The sequence below is a fragment of the Falco punctatus genome (genome assembly GCF_963210335.1).
Source record: "Falco punctatus genome assembly, chromosome: 11".
Classification (NCBI taxonomy): Eukaryota; Metazoa; Chordata; class Aves; order Falconiformes; family Falconidae; genus Falco; species Falco punctatus.
In genome coordinates, this window is record NC_137591.1 from 9,509,714 (window position 1) to 9,532,319 (window position 22,606).

At 42.9% G+C, this 22,606-nt stretch overlaps 1 protein-coding gene across 1 annotated transcript in view; it reads right to left on the reverse strand.

The window, feature by feature from the left end:
• SLC5A9 (solute carrier family 5 member 9) overlaps positions 1-22,019 on the reverse strand; it is a 62,952-nt gene extending 40,933 nt beyond the window's left edge. The window contains exon 1 of the mRNA XM_080407647.1: positions 15,457-22,019. The gene's annotated coding sequence lies outside the window, so the exon portion shown is untranslated. The remainder of the gene's footprint in view (positions 1-15,456) is intronic.
• Between the last annotated feature and the right edge of the window lie 587 nt (positions 22,020-22,606).

A 22,606-nucleotide genomic window follows, 5' to 3' on the forward strand; every position in this document is an offset into this window, starting at 1 on the left:
TCATTTTCCCAAACCAGCCCAATCCTTTAGAAAAGTCTGACATAAACTCTTGTTTCGTATAAACAACAATCTTTTGAAAGTTTCACAAATTGTCCTGAAGACTGTTGGGGAAGCAGGTTTTCCCTAAAAAAATAATGTGCAAAAGACTTACTAAATGAAAGCTTGAAAATGCTGTATTTTATGTAATTTATAGAAGAGGATTTACACAAAAATTACACAAGACCATGTATAAAATAGGAAATGAGATGCAAAGACATTGTTTGCCAGGACTTAATCCTTCCCACACCTACAGTATTCAGTGACTTTTTCACCAGGTATTTCCAAACAGTAGTTGAAGAGTCTATTTGCTAGGCACTGAATACTGAGGTCAAACCTGCAAAAGCAAGGGCAGAATGAAAAACAATAAGAAATTTCAACTTTGTCCACTCAAACCCTTTCTAAGAGTCTCAAGCATGTTTTAAACAACAAGGTCAGTGTTTGTGGAAGAAGTGTTCAGCACATTATTTCCTTTGTAGAAAAGGAAACGCCTTACACAGGTGTCTGTAAGAGCGGATGGTTCATAGGCATGTAGCAAAGAAAGCAGATAAATACTGTCAAGGCTTTCCACACTCTGGAAGTGACTATTCAAGGACTCGGATGCTCAAGCTGCTCTATTAGCCCTGGACAATTTGACATTTGCACTCAAGCCAAAGCAAAGATTGTTTGGTCAACGTGCTTCCTTCAGGAATACTTGGCTAGTGAGAAAATGGGAGGGAGCCAAAGGTAGACTGCAGCCCTGCCCAAGTGACCTACCAGAGATGATGAATTCAAGCATATTTTATTTGGTGTTTGATGGCTTTACTCATTTATTTATTGGATTAATAAATTTTATTTTCTGTTAGATAATCTGAAAGCTGGAGCTTCAGCAGGTGACACCCAGGCTCTTTTTAAAAGCACACACTGTGGACTTTGGTCACCAAGTCATGGCAATACCACACATAGGTGGGATCTTCCTTCCTCATCCCCACCTAGCCCACCCCACCATGAACAAGCAACAGTTTTGTAAAATCTGTGAAGGCTCTGGTACAAGCTTAGCAGAAGGGGAAGTAGCAAAGTTTCCCTACTACAAATATATTTTAAGTCCAATGAACAAACTCACATTGCAGTGCTAAGGAGTCACTGCAGTCCACAGAGAGACATGGACTTTACTGGGCTTCTTTAAAAAGTCTTAAAAACAAGCAGACTTCAAATCTCAAAAGCCTACGACTTATCAAAAGAAGAAATACGAATTTTCATTTACTACGATAACTAACAAAATTACTTAGTTTGTGCTTATTTTTCTGCAGCCTGACTGTAGATTTCTGAGGAATCTCTTATTTCTATCTGCTAAAAGCAAATAAAATGGATGATTAAAAGTTTCCAGTGTTTCAGAAGCTATATCAGGCTTTGTCAAAGACCTCCTGGGCAGTTCAAAGGGCTGTCTGAAGGGATTACAGCTCTTTCTTGTTAGTGGGATCCCCTGCATAGAGACCTGGCTCAACAAAGCCATGGCTTTGTGTGCAGAGTCTTTTCTGAGAGTCGGGAGAAAATTCTGCCCTGTGCCATGCTCCTTGCATTCTGACTCTTGCATAGAACTATTGATGATTCTGGAACAGAAATTTCTGGTGGACAAGAGCTGACATATGGCACAGGTATTGTTCTGGCCCAGAGACCATGGCTGTGATCATCCAGGAGAAGAATGACTAACACAGTGGGTCAGCTAGAAATCACATAGCTGAGATGGGAATGTCTTAATACCAACACTAGGAAAAGAAAGAAAAGCTAAAGACATAAAAGAATGTAAAAGGTTGGAAAAAAGTTTTTATAGCAGTTGCTTTAAAGCATAAACATTAGCAAAAACCTCTAGGAAAGATCTCTACTTTGAAGAAGGGAGACATCTTCATCATTTGATGGAGTTCCTTGCTGCTGGAGATGAGAGCTTAGCACAGCTGCAATGTCTTACAGGCCTTTAGTTCAAAGCACAATATTACTCAGGAGAGCATGGGCAACCTTGCCCACATAAGCTACAAGTGGAGACAAACAGGAATCACTCAGACAAATAAAAACTCCAAGAAGCAACACCCAGAAATCTAGCAATGTCTGTCTCTGGGAGACTGGGATTAGATCACACATTAATTGTGATTTTTGTTTGACGTTAAAAATAGCTTTGGAGCAAGCTTTGTGTAACAGCAGCATTGCTGGAAAGAGAAGGTCCTAAAAAATGTCTTCATACTTCTCTATATATGTGTATAAATATTAAACTGCCTTCCTTTCAGACACGTCACTGAACTCTGCGCTTGTTTGGATGTTGAACCTGGAAACTTCTCAAAAGTTTTGCGTATGGATAATTCATGAGTTAAAGCCCAAATTGAAATGCCATGTTACAACTTGTAGAAATGTTAGACAAATATAATGACCATATTTTCCAGTTACCTAATACCCACTCAAAATATAAAACCCAAAAGAACAGAATTGTTTTCATTGCTGTTAACCAGACAATATCACTCCGACTAAATATAGTATGTGATGAAACCAATTTAAATATTGTCCAAGTATTTAACACTGTAAATATTAGACTTAACACTCCATAAAAACAGGCTTTGATGATGCAGGCTGACAAAAGGAGACTAGTTAATTGCAGATTACATCATGGCTAGGACAGCATCACTGCTAGGACAGCCATGATAAATGTGAGGTGCAAAGTAAACCTAATAAAATAAAAATAGTCTCTGTTCAGTGTTCACCTTTATCAGTTTTGCTAACCTTTCTCAGAAAAGGGGGGTGGGGGGGAATGTAGTTTTAGGTAAAGGAGTATCTGGAGTTCAATGTATTCGTGAAGCATGTAGGGCCTGATTCAGTGAAACATCCAAACCTGTGTTTGACTTCTAGGATGTGTTTATGTCCCTTTCACCACAATGGGAATCATATGTACATCTGACATTTTCCTATGGTGGGAAGCTTTCCTGAGTCAGGGTCTGAAGTCTGTTAAACCTATATAAGGTTCACAAGGGATAACCACATGTTATTGTAAAGCATGGCACGGCTCCACCAGAGCTGAGGAAACAGAAGTTTAAAGCTTTTGGTTATTGATAACTTAAATGGATTTCTTAAACATCTGAGCTCAGATAACTGTGTTGAAAATGGGGACAACTTCCTGACATTACAGGCCTGGTTTTCTCTTCATAGCAACCCTGTATCCTCATGTGTCTATCAGCTTGACTTAATGTTCATTGATATCTGCCCAGATATTAATGTCAAGATGGATTCTTCCCTGTGTTTTAGGAAGACAGGTTCTGAGGTACCGGGGTGCCCCCAAAGCCTGGAGGTGAGATGTTTCTATGTGGGGTTAGCTTCAGGCCCACACTGGTAGGAGGTACAGCTTCGAGATGAAGTCTGGCTCCTCACTTGCACTCCTGAATACAGGGAGGCACCTGCTCGGTCACTCTTTCCCCTTCACTGAGGGCTCCCGACTGTGCTGTATGGAGGTCTGCATTCTCCCTTGCCCAAGATAACAGAAGTGCCGTTTAATGGACTACAAAAAATGTATTGATTTCCCTGAAAGGGTAGTGAATAACTCCTTGTAAGGTCACAGCTGCTGTGGTGGTGAGCTGACAAAGTATCTCAGGGGGCAGCCATTTACTGTGGAAATCACTGAAGGTGCTTCTGGTGGTTGATGCTAACAACAAGTGGTTTCCACCATATTTTAGACATAGAGCCCACGTACCTCCCAGAGTGAGGTTTCCCTCTCTTATTTCATGGATTGTTTTTTCTCACTTTTTATAAGCCGAGTTCCTGACCTTTCTACAAAATCCTTCATTGCCTAGAAAAACAACTAGAAACACTGATGCTTGAAAGAGCCTCATGCTAACAAAAGGTCTGGTCCCAAAGTGTCTTGTGAGGCCAGTTAACATGTCAGAGTCATATCAGAATAATGATATTATATAGACTAAGTGAGTCCAGCTGTTGATGTTGACACTCTCGAGCCATGAAAGTAGAAAAATGATATAACTTTGTATAACTGTGGTTTGTGCAGGCCGTTTCATTGTCTGTCTTCATATTTGCATGTACATGGGGGTGGTTACCTGCAGATATGCAGTGGTTTAGGTAAGTTCATCTTGAGCTGGTGGTCAGCATTCCATTGGCAGCAAAGCTAGTAACTGGCACCTGCACCTGAGATGAAAGCTGTCTTCTGTGTGTGTGCGCATGCCTTTGCTTCTCCTCCGGGTGATAACCTTCCTCTGTCTTGAGGGACACAGGATCACCCACACCCATGGTCCACTTTGGGGTACGTAGCACAGATTGCAGCAGCAGAGCATATCTTCCACGGGCCAAGAGCACGCTGGTCACAAGCGCAGGCAGGAATGGGATGCAGGCACTCCTCCAGTTTCCCTTGTTTCCACTGTATTTCTTTCTTAATTAACCCTGCACCATGTTACTGACCCAAAGACATGGCAACAGCACTGTTGAGAGCTGCAGGGATTAAGACATTTGTGTTATAATGCCTCAGCCATGAGATCATAAATGCCCTTATGCTCTATTTTGTTATGCTGGGTTGATAATGGAGGCTGATAAAACTCCCACTTTCTCTCTGCATTCAAGTGAGCTAATGTGTCTGGGCTCGTGAGATCCTGGCAGGCGGAGAAAGCAACAGCACAAAGTCCCCAATCTCGGATGTAATCAAATAATGCGGCTGTTTGAGGACATTACTTGTTAACATATTAGCAGGTACCAGGGGTAAGTGAGTGTTTATTCAGTCCTGGTGTAAAAGCATGTCTAAAATGATTTATGCTGGGAGCTGTTTCACAGCAAACAGGCTGCTTTCATGAAAGCAGGTCAATCACCATCTCCCATCTGCCCTCATAAATCATATTCAGGTGCTAATGTAACCAAAAGGTTTATATAATCTGCACAATCAGTGTGGAGGTCTGGGTGGATACAGTAATAGCCTGCCTGCATAAGTGCCTTCTGCATCTGAAGGCTGATATTTGAGAGGAGTCAAATGATAGATTTAAAGGAAAAAGAAAAGAAATAAACTGCTATGACAGGTAACAAAGTGTACATACAGTTTTCCAGCCACATTTTACATACACAGGAGTAACTTGCCACTGTCCAGATCTGCTGCTGGGACTGTTTTTACATCAAGATAGCTTCCATACACATGCTCTAAGAGACAGTAGACAGTGATCTTAACGTAACAATGACAGATACCAGAAGCACAGCACCATAAACTGGGATTGGCTTTCTGTGTTCCCCCAATTTCCCTAGTTAAAACTGAGTGTCACATTATTGACCTTTTTTGCATGCTGGTGGAGTACTCCTTTGAGAGATGACATAGATCTGGAAGGACCTCCTGGATCTACAGCCAAAATACAACTTCATCAAGTTCCACCTTGAAACTGGCCACAGGACTTTTTTTCTTACATTTGCTTCTTTGCCTCCCCTCCTCTTGTTGTACAGTGTTACAAGACTGAATACCTCTTATTCCCAGGTTTCAGCCTGAACTTATTCATGGCCAGTTTATAATGACAGCCAGTATTTATCATATTCTTCAAGTCCTCTTTCCTATGCCAACACTGTCCACTGGTTTAAACAGCTTTTCTCTCCCGCATGCATTTACCACTGGATATGTTTCTAGCTTGCGTCTTCATAAGGTCTTAGACCACAGAGCACATAACCTCATAATATGGCACGATGCAGAACTTGCATGGTTTGCGTTCCACTTCTTTCAGACAAAAAATTTGTCATTTTGGATCACATCAGTCAATAATGTTGAAAAAAAGGTTCCAAAATATTGTACCATAATATTTTGATTTGGGGACAGTATTTTGTGAATACAAGTGGCAAATGTATTTTGTTCCAAGGAGTGGCATCATATTACTTGTTTGCTTAAAGTGTCTGGACACTTCTTGATGGACCACGAAGCCCAGACTGTAGGTAACAACTGTTGCTAGGACTTCAATAGTTAATTGCTCCTACTTGCTTCTTATGAGTCATATTCTGCCATTATGAAGTCAGAAAGCATTAGGAATTTAATAAGAAAACAGAAATGGATACTGTGCAAAATAAAAAAAACAGTCATGTGCAAATACCACTGAATAGTTGGTATAAGCAGACTGAAGGTAACAAATTTTGTTAAAAATTTCTTTCTTGTGACTAGATGTGAGTAAGAAATTACTTAGCAAGAGTATTCAATAAGAAATAAATATTTCCGTGAGTTGGAAAAACTAATGAAGATGTACACGATGGATTTGTGTCTTTTTTTAATTCTCTCCCCATCACAATAACCCAGTTTTTGTTCTTGGTAATAACCTGCTACTAGGCTGCTACCACTGCTACTAACCTGCTACTACTATGGATAATTGAGCTTTTTGTATATGTTGAACTTCTTACAAAATCAAACCAAAAAGGATTAAGTAAATCCTGACTGCAAACCAGCTTACTGGGACTCAATAAAGTTGAGTTTGTTTGATGGGCATCACAGATAAGCAAAGGTGCTTCTGGAAGGCATGCGGTAGTTTGAGTTACAAACACTGTGTGTTTGCTACAGTGCCTGTATTGTGTCCTCTTGGGTTAATTTGTGGTAGACCAAGAGTATCCTTTACAGCAAGCAGAGGTGTTGGTCAATTGTTAAGAAAGCTGATGTGTGAAGAGCAGAGCAACAGTGAGTCTAGGAAAACCCAGGTCAGTGGGTTAGGGGCATAAATGAGATGTCCTTTCTTTATCAGGAAAACTGATTTCAGAATATTCCTAGGAAAAAGAGGCTTTCAAATGTTCCAACCTTCGACTAAAAGATCTTTACACAGTGACTTCTTTCTTCTACAAGAAAGTAGTGACATCAGTCCTTCTTGGTTTTTTCGGGTTTTTTGTGGGTTTTTTTGGCACTCTAGAGAAGAAGATGGGAATTGTGGTCAGAACTTGTATCACCTTGTATTTTTCACAGGGTTTTTTCTTCCTCTTAATGTGTTGAATTATTTGAGCTAATGTAACAAGGCACATTGACAAATAGCGTCTCTTAAATATTGTTTTCAGGTCTCTTTGAGTTGCATGTTAATTAGGGTGTGAACTTAGTTGGGTGTTGGTTTGATTAGCTGGCCATCATCAGATGGGTCCCCACTGTCAACTACTCTATTCCCTACTCCTCCAGAGACTTGCTGTGTGACACTGGGCAAGTCTTCTTGCCCTTCCAGCTTGCTGTTTAGCTTGAAGTTCTTTGGCACTGAGGTTTGTGTTTGGCTGTAGACATAGCCAGCATTCAGCATGCGGATTGGGGGGCTCAAACTACACAGTTCTAGTACAAAAAACAAATTTACAATAAGACTGTTTATTGCACATAATGGAGAAGCTTAACTGTGTCAGTCTAATTCTGAGAATCTCATTTAGGCATCAAAGCCATCACCACAGGATGTAAATAGTCTTTCAAAAATTAAGTAAAGATGATTCACAAGCTGATTTTTAATTATTTTAACCCAAGTCATGCACATATTGAGGCATTTCTCTGTGTCAATTTATTTCAATTTTCTTCCTTTCTCCAAGAATCTTTTATTGACTTAAGACATCTGTCATTTATGCAATCAATGTGATCTTGAATTCTGACTTAGAAATCAATGTAGTAGGAGACGTAATTAATATACCTATTGCCAATTATTAGACAGATCAAACCTGATGAGTCAGCAAGCAACACACAAGCAAAGAAGAATACTAAAAAAGTGCCTTCTGGTATTGCCATTAAAATGTACAATTAATCATCAGCCCAACAGGAATCGCTTGTTATTTATCAGTCCTAGAAAGGGAGATACATATTACAGAACAGCACAGAAGATCTAACTCCTTTAGCAGTCTTTTAAATGCTGTTTTGCCTAAACAAAACAAAAATGTATATACTTGCCATGTTGCTCTCAAGACACTGTTGTGAGATATAATACTGGTTTACCTCTACAAAAAGAGAAGTGAGTAAAAGTAAGTATTAGCTTCTCAAGACTCCTTTAGGTCAATCAATAGTCGAACTGACTTGATGATACATTATGTACCTCTTGATGCATAATCAGACTAGAAATCAAGCTGTTCTCCCTCCTATGCCACACTTGCCTGCTTGTGTTTATGTGAATGTAGATTAATATTCCAGGAGAAACCACCCTTATTAAAGTTCAAGTGACTCTGTGGTCCAAGTAACCATATAAACCCTGAACAGGAGGATCCTGCTGCCATGGAGAACTTCCAAACTGAATACATGAAAGAAGACAAACACAAGGAATTTTCAAACGAAAGTGGAGAAGGACCTAGAGTCATGTGCTGACGCTGCACTGTGGGTTGTTACCTTTAGGACCATGGCTGCTGCCCACCGTTTCCTGCCCAAAGACCCTGGTTCGGGCTGTCCCCACCTCAGTCAGCCTGGATTGCCTGTCGTTGAGCTGAGTTTCACAGTTATGCTAGCAATGATGCCTAAGATGAGTCTCTCATTATGGGACAATTCATGGCAGGATTCCTCTAACCTAATTGTAGTAATTAGGTTGGTAGTTTGGTTTCTGGACTTTTCCATTTATGGACAATCTCACTGAGCTGTGATTCACCCCAGTATGTCCAGGATAGCTGACATGAACAGAAGAGAGATTGTGCAATGACCTTAAACGAGATACCTGTTTTTTAAAACACTGAAGTTACAGGAAACAAATCTCACTCTTCTACTGCAGAATTGAAAGTCAAATTCCCTGACTCCTAGAACAGACCCACTCAATAACCTTACTGCCTACACCCTTGTGACAGCCTTTCCTCAAGGTCGTAAGATGAATGTAGGGTAATGTTTAACATAGATGGGAAGAGAAAACAGAAGGAAGCGGGATGTGGTGCTGGGAAAGGCAGAAACAGTATCTCTCTAGTACCCCTAAACAGGATCACAAGGACCATGGAGACACATCCTCCATGCCTTGGGAGAAGTCCCAGGTAAAGGTCAGGAACAATAGAAGCAAATGCTCATTCATTTCCTTACTCCAGTTTTGTTACTGCCCATGTGTGAAAAAAACAGTTGAGTGGCTAGCCAGGCAGCAGTCAGAAGTTTTTTCAATCTACAATAGCACTCATCCATTAACCATAAATAATCTACATTTATTTGAGGGGTCCCTAACAAAGCCGTGTGTACATTGCACAGAGCATTAGACTATCAAGGTATAAACTATTTAAAGCAGACAGTGTTTGAATTGTCATTTTTTAAGTTTAACATTATGTTGTTTCAATATCTAAAACCTCCTTCCCAATGCAGCAAAAATGCAAAACACATTGAGAGAAAATGTAAAACATACTAACTTGATTATTATGAGTGCTCTGGATTGTGTCACAATTCACTATTAATTTAGACCACATTCCAGTGGCTTCTCCCTTCCCTCTGCATTCTGGGCCAATCTGTCAGAGAAATACAACACCGATTAAATAAAAAGTATATATGTGCATATATATTTTAAAGTCTGCTGCTTGGAGGAAATGTTTTAGATACGCAGTTTAGGGAGAGTTGTTTTCCATTATTAACTTGAGATGATGGCCTGATTTTGAGGTTCATTTGCATAATGAATTTCTTCTGGGCATCAGGGACATCCACATGGTCAATTCCATGAACACCATCATGGGCTTAATGGTGAGGTTTGTCTCAGCTCCGCCCACCCATGATGGAGACCCAAACGATGGTTAAATCCCCTCATTGAGAAATTGTTGCAGCCAGAACCAATTTCAGCTTTGGAAGAGGAAGAATGGCTTTGTGGTAACAGCTCCAGAATACAGCTCAGCAAAACCGGGCCACGTTTCTGCCTCTTTCATAGACTTCCTGCGTGACCTTGTGCCAATCACTTACTCTTTTCCACCTGCAAAGTGACGAAAATAAATTTTCCTATTTTGTCAGCTTAAGAACATAAATTCTGTGGGGTAAGGGTAATCTTAGCTCGTGTTGTGTTGTGACAGTACTGGGCACAATGGGATCCTTGTCTTAATAGAAATATTGTGAGCATAATGCTTATTTAGGGCATTTTAACATAATTTTGTCCAAAGCAGCTTTTGGAAGGCATTTCCACCCCCACCCCCCCATGCATATAATTGGACTTTGCAGAGATTCTAGGGGTGTTTTGCCAGTTTTCAGGCCACATAACACGCTATGAGTATGGCAGGCATGTTTTCAAGAGTCAACAACTGTTCCTAGTCATCTCTGTTGCTCTTTCGCAAAGCCAAAAAGCCAAGATTCAGAGCATCTTTTAGAAACCCCACAGAAAGATTTTATCTCCCAGTAGAAAATCACTCCGAATTCACCCTACATGACAACAAAAGGACCATGTCATGGTTTAGCTCCACCAGAACAGTGGACAGATCATTTTCGATCTGTGAGGTTTTGATGTACTTGCTTTTTGTGCTCGGTGGTGGTAATAAATTTTGGGCGAGCAATTTGGGATCCAGACTTTTTGTAGCTGGACAGCACAGCTGCAATATCTCTATCCAGTTTGTACCCAGAGGGAACCATAAATGCCCAGCTGAGCACTCCCACTTCTAGTTTCTTGCTTATGGGAGAAGAGCACGTCTCTCAGGGAGCACACCAGCCCTCCAAGTCACTGTCAGTGTGCAGGGGACAAAAGTTTGAGGGATTAAGTAAGACAGAAAAAGAAAAACTTTGTGATCTGTGCTAGGCAAATCCCATAGGTACATCTCTTGAATAGCAGAAGCTTTCAAAGGCTGCCTGGGGTGATCTAACTGATGAGTCCTGACCCCAGTGGGAGCAAAGTTTCGCAAATATGGGGCAGGGTTTGGGGAAAACTCTTCCCTTGCTGAGTGGTTCTGCTTTAAAAATGACCTCTTCTTTCTCCAGAGACACAGGCCTTTCATGTGCTGATGCTCAGCTGCTCCTTTGAGGGGTAAAACCAGACTACATGGGGTTTGCTCCGGAAATACTGGAGCTGTGTTCCAGCCTGATAGCTCAAGCAAAGTTATAAGCTATGGCTCCAGTGTATCCTTGTCATTTTCTGCCCTTTGTTGTGGTGCCCAGGCTCAGAGACTCATCACCCTATGCTCCTGCCATAGCCTCTGGCAGAGCAGACTACCTCCAGGAGGACTCCGCAACCTCGTTGATCTTTCCGCTGACTGGTGAGGGAGCCTAATGCAGGTGTTTCAGTGAAACTTATACAATCCAGATGTAAATCCAGTGGCAAGTCCCTCAGGATTAGACATGTCTGGAAATGAACATTATTGGGCTGATAAGATTTCTGAGGATTTTTTCCACAGGAAACCCACTGATTTTCATCTCTGGGTTTGACCTGCAAGCTCCCTAAGGCTCCTGGAGAGGCGTACCTTGGATTGCCTGTGACAAGATATGAACAGGAGAGCTCAAGCTGACGTGAAGAGCCAGGCTGGGATGGCAGCTACGAACTTTAGGCCATTCTTTACTGTCAGCTTTGAAAATGTGTTCAGGAAAGAATTACAATGTCAAGACTGTAATACTGGTTGTGTAAGAATGGCTGTTTGGAGGCAATCATTTGGAGAAAAAGCCAAGAGAAGAGGCCATTCACTTCATTCCTGCCGATACGCCAAATGAAAAGGGATCAGCTAAACCACAGACAAGCCCCTTTTTGCTTTTGTAGCTGTTCATTTTTTCCATCAGAGCTCAGAGCACAAAGCTAAAATTCAGCAATGAAAACCTTCCTCGCAGCCCATGGTTTGCAGTGCCCTAGACCAGAATGAGATTGAGGCGAAATGGAGTTGATCCCCAGTTTTCTGAACCGCAGTGGGCTGAGCTTTAATCTTCACACAGACGAAACTGCTGCAGTGGGACTGGTTTCCAGGCTGATGTTTCTCATTGCTCAGTGATTGAGAGCCTGACAGGAAGCAGAGAAATGTTATCAATTCCCACCGCTCTGCACCATCAGTCTTGCTCTGCTGGCATACCTGACAGCTCGAAAATGATCAGGTAGCAGCTGCTTTTTGATTTCTTCTATTATCTCTAATCCACTGTCTCATGAAATGGTTTGTTAATGCTTTAAGGACATCCTAGTGAGGGGAGTGTGGTTTCCCCTCTAGCCAGCAGGTAGAGCCAGCAAGCCTTGCATCGTGTCACAGGTTTATAGCAATTTCGCAGAAACCTGGGTAAACAGATAGCTTCCTCTCTCGCTTCCTCCCCCAGAGAAAGCACCGAGTCTAACAGTAATCCTAAAAGCCTGTGTAGGGAATGAAGCATTTCACAGCGGGAAAATGCTTGCACAGGTGACCTTCTGTAATGAAGATTTCAGCTCAAGTGAATACACAAGTAAGACCAGAGGATGAGAATCTCATTGGATGTAAACTAGCATCCAAACTATGCTAGCTCTGTAATTGTTGGTTTGTTTTTTTTTTTTTTGTTGTTGGAAAGCAGAAAAGAAAATAAACAACACCTTGCTGCTTTCCACAGGCACGTTCTTTACACTGCAAAGGGTGATGGCCCCAGGCAAGGCTGCTCTGGCCATGTTTGAAGCCACAATACACTTCTTTCTTCTCCACTGCAATCATGACTTCAAGTTATCATCTCCTTTCTTTAGCATTTAAAGGTGAAAACAAGGTATTGTGTCCTAGAAGCTCTGCTGATCTACGCCCTCCACACCACAGGCAGCAAAGCTTCATGCTGGCCACCACCTGTGTGCTTCAGTCCCTGTCAGAACTCATCTCTCTGTCTCATGGTCAGGGACATGGCCTTAAACAATGTGTTTTACAAGAGAGTACACTTCATCTTAGATTACACATTGTGTTCTATCTAAGACAAAGCCTAAACCATTCTACAGACAATAGTTACATATAAATAATACATAGTTTCTGATGATAGCTCATGTACACAAACATCTTTGCTTATTTTTGTGAATCCTTAGATTGCTCCATTTCAGCCTGTGATCACTTTGTATAATTTCATTTTAGTATCATTAATGACCACAGGTCTAATTTATTGTTTCAAAAATATAACTGACGTTACAATCTACCTACACTTTTTACATGTAATGACTCTTTTCCCCCCAGTGCTTTTAAAACACCTTTTGAATTGCTCTCCAATCCAATTTCTAGGCTTTCGAACACAGTTATTTACCTCTGATAGGCACAGGTTTTCAGAAAGAGGTCAAGGATGGTGAAAGTTGCTATCACATCACAAGAGCTGATAGTGCTACTTTCCCCTCAGTGCTTTCTTTTGCTTGCCTTGCAAGGCCTCTTTCAGTTCCCTTGACCCCGCTGCCCTAGTCCTTTCTAACTGATAAAAGAGAATTAATAATAGAGCTCCGGTTTTCACTGGAGCTCCACAACTGCTGGGATATGGCAGTAAAACACACATGCATATGCTCACAACAGTAACCTCTACACCTCCTAAAATCCATTTTCCTTGAAGCCTTTGATCTGGGACAGGTGGGAAAGAAAGCAAAAAGCCTCTGGGAGAATTACAACCACAGTGCCTTCCTAGGTGGCATCACCGCTTCCTTGAGACTCCCCATGCCATTAATGGCTCCTTTGTGCCAGTGTGTATCAGACCACCAAGGCATTTACCCAAAGGGTAAATGTGTGTAGAATAAAAAGCAACATTTTGCTTCTTCTTTCTGAAGGTCAGATTCATTTCAGTCACACAGCAGTTTGTGCACAGACAGACGGGTAATGGGACAGTAGCTTGGGGGAAGAAGTGGTTTTCTCATCTCTTTCTCTGTTCTGTGGGAACAGCCACAGCTCCTCTCATAAGCATGTGTTCCCTCCCCTGATGTGGACTCCCAGTCTCCTTAAACTACTTGACAAATACCCTTTTTATTCATCTTCCAAAATTCACTACCAATGAGGAATAGCTTATCCCTTTGCACAGTATCATTGTGGCCTCAAAGGCCACCATTGAATAAAACCCACTGTTTTCTGCTATTGCAGTCGTGTCTTTCCAGGGCTGCAAAAGTGCTGGTAAATCTCATAATTTGCAGAGATTATATGCTGGACAGGTGATACGGTTGGTTAATCAGCTAACTGGGACACCTAAAGGAGATCTCTACTGAACTTCTGCGCCTACGTTTCAAAGACTTGTGAACAACTCATACCTAGCCCTGTGTCGGTTGTGTGCAGGAGAGTACAAAGAACTGTGAAGTTCCTCCCCAGTCTTGTGAAGAACCTTAAGTCTCCAAAACTGGTGGTTTGCATCTAATGTACAGAAGAGAGAAATAAGTAGGTCATATAAATGCCTTGTGCGTGCTCTGCCCCTTTGGTGGCGTCGTATGAGGAAACTAATTGCAGCTGAGCAGGGGATAACCAGATGTTATGTTACAGAAATGGCCTGCTGCCCTGGAGTGGAGGTTCATGGAGAAGACAAGCACCTTGCTCATCCTTGTTTCCTCTTTCCATCCTGTCAGTCCCCTTTGGGCAGCAGAAACAGCAACCTGCAGCCCCAGGGAACTCCTTCTGCCTCTGTCCTGCTTACCCTCTTCTCCTGCTCCTGCCACCTCCCCTCCTTCCCTTGGGCCTGATACTCATCCACAGACCACTGTGATCCAGCTGTGCCTGTTTCCTGGAAGAGCCTGGAGCCAGTTGTGCAAGACACATTCAAGCTAAGGAAACTGCTTTTCTCCACCAGTGAATGCTTTCAAACTACATGGTGTGTGTCCCAGGCAGAAAGTCTACTGGGGAAGCCTCGATCAGCACAAGAATTGTTTTAAACCAAAGGCAGAAATGCGACTACCAGGTTAATCTGACCCCTATTCAGCTGCCTTCCTTTGAAAAGAAACACAGGTACATTATTTCACCATTTTTCCTGTGTCTCCCAGAAACCCTTTACACAGAAGGCTGCAGACTCAACACTGAAGGGCTGGGTGTCCAAGGTAGTGTCCAGCTGGAATTTCGATTTACAGCCACAGTGGCTTTGGAAAAGTCATCGTATTTTTGAAACAGAAGAAGGAAATGTAAAAGAAAAATAACCAGGGCTGATGATGTATCTCCATATGATCTCTTGTGATAAATTCTCAGTAAGGTCAGAGAAGCCCACTCAGACTGAACAGAAAAAAATGTGCTTGAACCCACAATCGTTAGGCTGACTTGGAGGAAACACTCACTGACTTCTCAAATCTCATGCATCTGTGAGTGAAGTATTGAAATTGGAAATTGAGAGTGATTCCTTTCCCCAGCTACCATTCTTAGACAACACTGCTCGGTTGTGTAACCCCCTGAAGACATTAAAATGTCTTTCCCTTCCTGTAAGGAAAGATTTTCTTTTCCTTCTCTTAAGACATTAATTACAGGGTCACTGACTTTGGCAGATTACTTGCTAAATTGAGTTGCATCCTGATATCCTATATTTTATTGTGACGACCACCCATCTTGACAGCCACTTGGGCTTGACCTGAGATTATCCAACACTGAAATCATGACTCTTTAAAGGGAGAGGATTAATGGCTGCTTTAAAGTGATCTAAGATCATCGAAGAAAGCCACAAGCACTCACCTTTCTCCGGCTCCTGGCCACACAGGCCTGCTCCCCCTTTTGTCTCAACACCAGCAACCATAGCTGTGTGGGGAGTTGAACCTGTTTGGTGATCTAGCTAAAAAAATAATAATAATAATTGCAAGTGTCTTCTTGTTAGGGTGGTTGTAAGCTGGATCAGTCTGAGTTCCACAGCCATGGATGTCTCCAGAAGGACACAGGAGTAAATGTCTGCTCTGGCATTCTCAAGGTCCTCGTGAACAGAGGGAGAATGAGTGTCTCCTCATGGGCCCTAGGGATGGACCACGGGAAAGCACTAAAGAGCTGTGAGCCTCAAATCATGTCAGTATCTACACTGTACAGAAACTACCAAACCAAGAAATGCACTGACCCCACCTATCTGACCCAGGCAGGAGCTCAGAAGGATCAGCAGAAGGAGCTCAGGTTTGTCATCTCAGAACAACAGTTGGTTCATGTGAAAGAAGGCACAGAAATTGGCCCCAGGTTCTTAAGTGTCTTTCTCATCTTGGTCTCTGGTTGCATGTAACACGGATGCAGTGCCGTTCACTGGATTTCCATAAACCCTCATTCTTCCACTGAGTCTTTGAAGTACAGCCCAGTATCAAACTGAAACAAGCTCTCTGACATTTGAAGATTGAGAGATTTTTGTAAAAATTTGTTCAGCTTGTGTTTTGAAGTTGATAATAGACACTATTATAAATAGTGTCTATAAATAATACACATAATTTAGTAGCTATCACAACAACGTGAGTTAATACAGAAATTCAGCCTTCGTGATGCCTGGTGGAAAAAGAAGTGGCAGACGGTTTTTTATTGTCCCACCTGCAGGGAGGAGCTGAAACCCCTGTTGCACCCCAGGGCTGGTGGAGACAACCCCTAGCTACAGTTTCAGATCGGCACAGTGTCCTTGCAGAGTCGTGGGTCTGGCTGAAGCATTCCTTTATCAATAGGCACCATTTATCACCGAGATGCGGCTGGGTTCCAACAGCGACAGAAGGAAAACACTGGCAATGTTTTCATTAAAAGGTACAAAAGATTTGCAGTGTAGCTGACAGAGGCCATATGTGACCTGCTTAGTGTTCAGCAGGGCTGATAAAGAGCAAAAGGAGTGTCCTGTGAAGGTAAAGCTATACCTCACCTTAATGAAGAGCAAGTCAGGGTAAGAGGTGGGAGAGGATGATCAGATTTCCTCTGACCTGGAGTTCAACTTCTTTGGATGCAACCAAAAGAGGCTGAGATAGCAAGGTAGCTCAGCATAAAGGGGGTGAGAATGGAGGAGGGCCCTTTTTTCTTCCTTAATGGAAAACCTTGGCCTGGGGCTGTTCACAAACTGCAGCAACGATCTGCATGCAAAACACTGTTTTGCATGTCCCAGCAAAATCCTACCAGAAGAAGCACTGGGATCAGTGCAAAAACATCCCCTGCTTTCACACTTGTGGACACATGGAAAGAGAGAGATGAGTGCACAGAGTCCCATGTGCTAGGGCCAATAAGACAAACTCTGGGACCTCACAGGTGAAAACAAGGGCTGAAACGTCTCACTTTCATGGAAACAGTGGGTAACACAGTGCTTTGCTCAGCAGACTTAATTTCTTTTGAAATCAGCCCGCCTGGATGAGCTCTTTCTGCCCTTTGGTAAATCCTAGCTAGTGAAAGAAGCCAGTATGAGTCAATCTGTGTAAAACCATTTTGGAGGTGTGGAGGAGCAAGACCCACCTGCTCCTGCCAGGCAGCCTCACACATCCATTTTACATGCACGTAATCAGCCACAGGAATGGCCATGAGCAGGATTACCAGGGTCTCGGCAGACAAAGCAAGTCCCCTGTCACTCTGTGCTCTGTCAAGAGTCTGGAGAGCTGCATCCCACCTTCTATTTTTATATCCAGGACACACAGAAGTGCTAAGGGACTGTGGGCAGAAATTGAGACTATTATAGTAAGGAGTCTGGTCTTCTCTAACCCGAGTTAAGACAAGATGCCCATCAGTTCTGTTCATCGTATAGCTAATCTTCACATCTGCCTGCTGCATGCACCTGCTGCATTTTGCCTGACTTTTCTTCATTGCTTGTTTACAGTGTTTCATATTTGTCACCTTTTATTTCATTCTAGTGTTTTCAGCTGCTACTGTGAAATCAATAAAAAATCTTACTGAAGCAGCATAGGAAAGATGGTCTGTACAATCATACCAGGTGTAAGAGAAGAAGGAAACAGACCTTGATCTTGTTTCATGCTGTTGAAAAACACTTGAATAAATCCAAACATTTCCTCAAAGTTAAACTGGAGGTCAGGGATAGAGGAAGAGACTTGAAGTTGCTTCATTCACTGTCAACCTGAGATCAGAGTAAACCACAGCTAGCTTGTAACACCAGGCACTGACACACAGCCAGCTCTGGGGTGGCACTTGGCAATGTTCAAGAGCCCAGAGGCTGCAAACTCCTCGGGCTTAAAGCATTTGAGCGCTAGTTCACCTGCCAGCTACTGGGGCCCTGGTTACAGCAGTGCATGGAAAACACAGCAATTCCTTTATCAATTAGGGAAATGAACCACAGTGAAGAGCTGAATGTCCCCACAGCTAAAAGGTTAATACAAATAATTATATTCAAAAACGTTATTTATTGTGTCTTCAAGTAGCAGCCTTTCACAGCACCATGGCTCTGTGGCTGGAATATGTTTTTTCCACTTGGGCACTTGTTTAGGTGTGTGGGGGGAAGATGTATGTTACAGCATCCCGACACACTCTCATTGTATATCACATGTTACTCGCCTTGCTCCTGCCCTCTGCTCACCTCCTTCACTGCCCCATCTGTGCAAAGGAGGCTTTGTAGAGCTGGCAGGGTCAGTGATTAATTACACAAAGATAAACAGAGTTAATATTCTTCCTGGATAGAACTAATTACTCAAGTGTTTGCTTTTATAAACCTCAGATTGATTGTCTCAGGGACAAATCAGCCTAATTGAAAAGACCCTTTGTTTTCAAAAAGGGAAAAATAACACGTTTGTGCCTCATGGGTTTTGGGGAGCTTTTTTTCCCTCTCCTTTTCAAGGAAATGGAGGCAGTGAAAGACTCGGTGCATATTGTTGCATGCCTCACTGGACAGCACAGCTAACCCTGCGGCTGTGCCCCAGCCATTCCCCAGACCATTTTCCCTTTAACACAAGCTGTTATTTCTCTCACCAGCACTCTGTGGAGGATCCCAGTGTGTGAGGTGGAGGGTATGCACATACTGAAAAGCAGTCCCAGCCCAACAAGCTCAGGATTTAACCAAACAAAGGCATGAAGAGAGGAAGGGGCACGACCTGGTCAAGAGCACAAGAGTACACTCACATCTTTTGCTTGTATATTCTCTGAATTAATTCATGATGCCTCTCACATCTGGAAAACTGAAAACAACTGGCACATCATTTCTGCTTCAATACACTCAAACACTTTAGAGCCTTTCTGTTGCCTGAGTCTGGTGTGTCACCTCCTACTCTCTCCTCTCCATGGCACCTCAGCGTCTCGGAGCACTTTGAACTACTTTGTCTTTCCTTGCAGCACACCCTCTCTGATGTCTTCTGTCACTGATGTATCCTCTGCCCTTTCTCATTTGTCTTTGGCCCCCTCCAGTAGACTTAAGCACACAGGACTGGACTCACAGAGCAGCTACAGGACAAGAAAGCTGCCTCGGTTTCATAATAGAAAATGCTGACACGAAAGACAAGGTAAAATAGAGAATTGGCATGAAATATATGACTGGACCCTTCACCCCTGAGAAAGCTGCTCCGATGGACTGAAGCAAGGAACTGGAAAAGGGGTCACACCTTAGGAGAGACCTTGATTATTGCTATACCAAGATGTCCAGGAGCGTAGACCGAGGCTAGGCAGCTGATCTCCAGCTCCTGATCCCTGCTTACAGCACCAACCTGCTCAGCTTATGTCTGCATCACCGTCCACATGGCTTCCTGTGATTGGAAGGGAAGAAGCTCTTGCTATGGAGTTGAGGTTATGAGAGAGCAGGACACTCACACATCATTCGGTTTAGCTTAGTATTAGCCAGGGAACCACACTGACCATGACAATGCAGGAGGCAGGTGAAATTCTGTGCGCTTTGCCACATGGAGCAGCAGACCACTTCCCACTTTTGGCTCCAAAAATCTCTCAACAGAGATGAACTCCACCTATCACCTGAGTGAGGCTGTGGTACATGAAAGCCACCTTCCAGCATGGCTAAAAGTAATCAGTCTTAAATTATCTGTGCTTAGTGATAACTGAAACCAGGGAAAACCACCTCCCAGGCATGCAACTGCATATAAGCTGGGGCACTGAGGAAGCAGAGGCATTTCCAAGGAAGGTGATGGTTAGTACAAGGGCGGGAGGTTGATCTGAGAGTGAAGTGGCAGAACAGCCCCAGGATCTGTCAGGAGAGACATGGAAGAAGCGCCAGACACCGCCAGGGGAGAGTTAGTAGAATCTTCCTGGGGAATTAAAAAGCAGAGGCTCTGCAGGCAGAAAGAGGCTCAGTGCCATGTGCAAAGAAACTGCCTCCTGCTGCTTGTTTTCATCTGCTTGTTTTCAGCTGTGCTTGGGAAAACACAGCAATATGGTCATTCTTCATAAATAAACATACACAGCACCCACTTCTTCACCGGTGAAAATAACCCAGCAGACATTTTGCTAGCTAGTCCAGTCTGAAAGGAACAGAAATATCACTGCTGAAATAAGCTCAGAGGGAAGTGGAGGGGAACCCCGATAGCCAGTTCTGACCCAACTCTGTTTAGCACTTTTTTTCTGAAGAAAAAAGATGTAATGCAAGTTTCTCCATTCTCCACTACCAAGAAAGTCAGGTAAGCACTTTGCTTCTTTAAAGAACACAAACCATAAAGCAGGCAAACACTTTTTCACAAATACCTGCATCAGGCAATTAGCCAGTCCTTTCATTAAGCCATGACAAGGATGATGGTATGCTGTTGCCTCCCGCACTTTGACTTAGGATGAGAAAGCCCAGCAGCACCTTGTAAATCCCAACACTGCTGACAGCCAAAATCAGCAGCAGCTCATTCCCCTGGGAAAAAGATTTGTGAGAAAGGTGCTGACTCTCCTTACCCATATGCTTTCTGTTCTCACTACATCTATTCCTTCACCTGCTTTTGTTCGTCTCTGTCACAAAATTCATGTGTGAGAGCCCAGAACTAAGTATTTTCCTTTTCCCTTCCCCACTTCCCCCTCCCCCAAGAGAAGACACTTCTAAATGTTTGAGCATTTCCTTAAAAAGGGCTTTTCCAGGCATCTCCAACTCCTGGCCTTCCCTTGCTGTCCCTCTCTTTTGTTCTGGATGAATTATATGGTGTCAAGTGTCTTCAGCAGCCATCCCTGCTCCAGTCCAGAGATGCATGGTGGAGAGAGAAAAGTGCAGAAAGAGAGAGAAAACGAATTACCGGATATTAAAAATTGCTGAACCTTTACAATTGTTAATGCTTAGAGAGGATTATTTTTTTTTTTTCATGTGGGAGGGCTGGGCAATTTTCACAAAATTGCTGAGCTGTTTGGTGATCAGGCAGAAATTCAATTGCAATAACATGTTCTCCAGTTTCCTGCCTGATTACCAAGAGGTTTGGAGGTGAGGCCACAAAGTTTGACACCTTTGATCAAAAACTTTCCTGCTATTGGCAGGAGTTTTAACCCTGAGTGTGATATGCCTCATTATGGAGGTAACAACAGTAACTTTCCTCCTCCAATTTCAGGGCTGATGCCACAGAAATCACCTGCTTATTCGTACTGGTGTTACGGAGAAACACTGCGGAGCAACAGCCTCTCCCCAAGCTTAGCAGGAGCAGTCACCAGTGGAAATTATTTGGGACATATGCCCCTTCCCTGTTTTATTTGCTTCTATCACTTATTTCTATTTGCTAATAATAACCATCAGACCGATAGGCAGTTACTCCTATCTGTACATTGCAAAGAAAGTCAGGGAGTCAGGGTCTTTTTTTACAGAGGGGGAAAATGAAAAATAGGGGAAGGCAGGGGCTTGCCCAGCATCACCCAGTAAACCAGTGGCATACAGCCAGATCTCTTGAGCCCTGGTTCAGTGACAGAGCTCAGAAGAAATGCTACCTGACAATTAATGTTTCATAAGCCTGCATACATATATACATGGATAACAAGAATTGCACATATTTTGTAACAGTGCTGCAAATTGGTATTTGCCAAAATGTTTTCTAGAAGCAGTGGCGGCTTTTGCTGTCCAATGGGCAACATGACTGAGCAACTCACATCCTTGTAACCACGTCCCTCTTGCTCTCCTTCTTCCTGCCACCTCAATGATTTCCTATCATTGAATGCTAAAAGTCAGTCCCCAAATCTGAAGATTTTTCATAGTGTTTCATGACAAGAGGTTTCTGGAGATTAACACGCCTGAAAACAGCTTAACTCTACAAAAATCAGGCTGAAATGCTCTGGAATTTATTACACAAATACACCCTTTTTATAGGTACTTCTGTTTGTTTATTTCAATCAGTATAGACTGGTCAGAATTTCCTATTCCATGGAGAGGAGAGGAGAGGAGAGGAGAGGAGAGGAGAGGAGAGGAGAGGAGAGGAGAGGAGAGGAGAGGAGAGGAGAGGAGAGGAGAGGAGAGGAGAGGAGAGGAGAGGAGAGGAGAGGAGAGGAGAGGAGAGGAGAGGAGAGGAGAGGAGAGGAGAGGAGAGGAGAGGAGAGGAGAGGAGAGGAGAGGAGAGGAGAGGAGAGGAGAGGAGAGGAGAGGAGAGGAGAAAGGGAAAGGGAAAGGTGTAGAAGGTTTGGCTGGTTGAGGTGGAGAAAAATGCCCTGCTGCTTTTTAGTCCATTGAACAGGCTGATGCCTTGCAGGACTCATATTTCAGTTTTTTAAGCAAAGTGTAGTGTTGCACCAAGTCAAACTCCCTCCAGAATACCTACAGAACTGCTATAATGAAGACATCTTTACAATGCTTATCTCACAAGCAGAGTAGAAGTTGGTAACAGAAAAAGCATGCCATGAGTTTTCTCTCTTTTCCTGTTGCATTTGTTTTCTGGTATCTTATAACACCATTCCATAACATTGTGTCATGTGCTGAATGCTTTGTGTGAAAATAAGAATATGGAAACATGGGTTTTGCTTCAGAACTTCACAGCAGTTGATAGGAGCACTTTGTGGT